This window comes from Eptatretus burgeri, chromosome 22, assembly GCF_056783735.1.
Source record: "Eptatretus burgeri isolate ZD-2024b chromosome 22, Ebu_testis_v1, whole genome shotgun sequence".
NCBI lineage: Eukaryota > Metazoa > Chordata > Myxini > Myxiniformes > Myxinidae > Eptatretus > Eptatretus burgeri.
In genome coordinates, this window is record NC_140982.1 from 41,461 (window position 1) to 43,500 (window position 2,040).

The 2,040-nt window shown below is 52.6% G+C and overlaps 1 long non-coding RNA gene across 1 annotated transcript in view; it reads left to right on the top strand.

Moving 5' to 3' along the window:
- Positions 1-674: 674 nt before the first annotated feature.
- The window catches only part of LOC147007976 (uncharacterized), a 2,343-nt gene continuing 977 nt past the window's right edge, over positions 675-2,040 (top strand). Inside the window, exons 1-2 of the long non-coding RNA XR_015053693.1 lie at positions 675-831; positions 1,095-1,167. This is a non-coding gene — a long non-coding RNA (uncharacterized LOC147007976). The remainder of the gene's footprint in view (positions 832-1,094; positions 1,168-2,040) is intronic.

Below are 2,040 nucleotides of genomic sequence, written 5' to 3' on the forward strand. Positions count from 1 at the left end.
TCTCTGATGGCGTGGTGTCGGGTTAATAGCCAAATTTCAATATACCTAAGTACCCACGTCGTCAAATTACCGGGGAAGTCACACCCTCAATGGACTCTGTCGAACGGGGTCGCTCTAGCGACCTTGGGGCACTTAAACAATTGCTGCTTATAGACTGGTGCCACACACACACACACCCAAAAGAAATGGACCCCGTCGGATCTCTATTTGGCCCTTCAGCTCGGGAGAGAAGGTGAGCTGAGGGCAAGAGCCGACACTTGCACTTGTCCTCCTCATGCGTTATGGTCGAGCTTGTCTGGTGGCGGGACTCGAACCCACTGCCACAACGCAGCAACAGGGACGAGGGAAAGAGCGACGGACGCCAGCCAGCACGAAGGCGGACGAGGCGACCGGCGATCAAGGCCGGAAAAGCTTCCACTGATCAGACGACACCAAGCAAGGCAGACAGAACGCGCCGATCACTCAGCCTCTCTTGAGGTGGGAGGGATTTCTTTCCTCGCCACTCGCCTCCTGATTGGACGGTTGCATCGCGCGATTCGCTGGCCGTCCCTCATTGGACAGGCCCACGGTAGGCGGGGCAACTCCCACCTTTCTGGGGCGGAGTTGGAGCTGAGGTGATGAGCCTCCTGATTGGACGAAGGGCGTGCCCTTGCCCTCGTGGGCGGCGCCGTCATGAAGAAGAAGAAGCGACAAAGGAGCGTTGTCGGCACGATCACGAAGAACTGCGGAAGCGGAAGCAGCAGGAGCAGGTGCGGTTGGCAGCTCGGAGGGTGGCATCGCTGCGCCGGCGGCGAAATGATTTAGCGTGTTTCTACCGGCGACACGTCGCAGGTCGACAAGAGCTCCGCGCTGCTGTTGCTATTGTTTGTGTTGGGGCTCGATTTTTGAAATGCACACCCATTGGTTGCTCAGCTGCCGGACCACACCCATGCCTGTCGCTTGACTCCACCCATCACCGCACCTTATTAACCGGTTTTTTTCCTCTTCTCCCTACGTTCGTCATTCATCCTTCCTTATCCTTCACACATCTACCGTTGTTGTTCACCGAATTTAATTTTTCTTTCCCGCTCCTTCACTCCCTCTCTTCTTCCCAGGAGGCGAGGAGAGCCGGACGATGTCGCTGTTCCCGCCAAAAAGCAGTTGAAGTTTCTCCGTCGCCGTGACGAGGTGGGTGTCTTCTCCCGCACATGAAACATCAGGCAGGTATCGATCACCTGGTGACGAAAGCTCGTTGTGCAATTCCTCGATTTATTTATTTATTTTGATTACCCCCACTCCGTTTTGTGGATCATCATCTCCGCCACCCAAGGTGAAGGAGGTGATGTTTTCACCCCTTTGTGCGTGTGTTTTTGTTTGTTTGTGCCCGACATGTTCTCGTGGATCAGGCATTGCGTGGCGAAGGTTCGCGCTCCATCGAGTGCCCCTTCTACTTCGTTTAGTGATACCTGTTAACGTGTTGAACAGCAGGCTCGGACTTCCTGTTCGTGGGTACCACGACGGAAACGAAGTGAAACTTACAGGGAATTTCCTTGAATTTTGTGATTTATTTTCAAAGTGTGGTGAACCTTTGACGAACGTTCAGGGTCGTTGTTTGAATCGCGCAAACCCAGGATTTCACAACGAAATGTGAGAGATCTGTGCACCTTCGGTTTGTGATGAAACGGTACAGGTGATGAACAAGACCCTGCTTGTTGCCATGGTGACGGATGAGGCCAGATTGTTTAAAATGGCTCGTGGGTTCATCGGTCGTCACGAACGTTCCCAGTGTTTCATTCATCCGGACGAGGAGTTCGAGTGAGAGTGAAACATTCAAACATGTTTTTATAATCAGTATTAATATTAAATATAGGAATTAAAATTAAACAAACAAACACGACGGACATCGGTGATGTCGGACCGTGTCCATTGTGGATCGAAGAGAACATTCCTGGGTTGTTGTGGATGCAGTTTCAGGGTCGTGTGGCCTCATGGAAAGGACATTGCAGGTTCGAGTCCTGTCACTCTGAGTCCGCTCAGATGGAGGGTCCGCTCTGAGTCTGG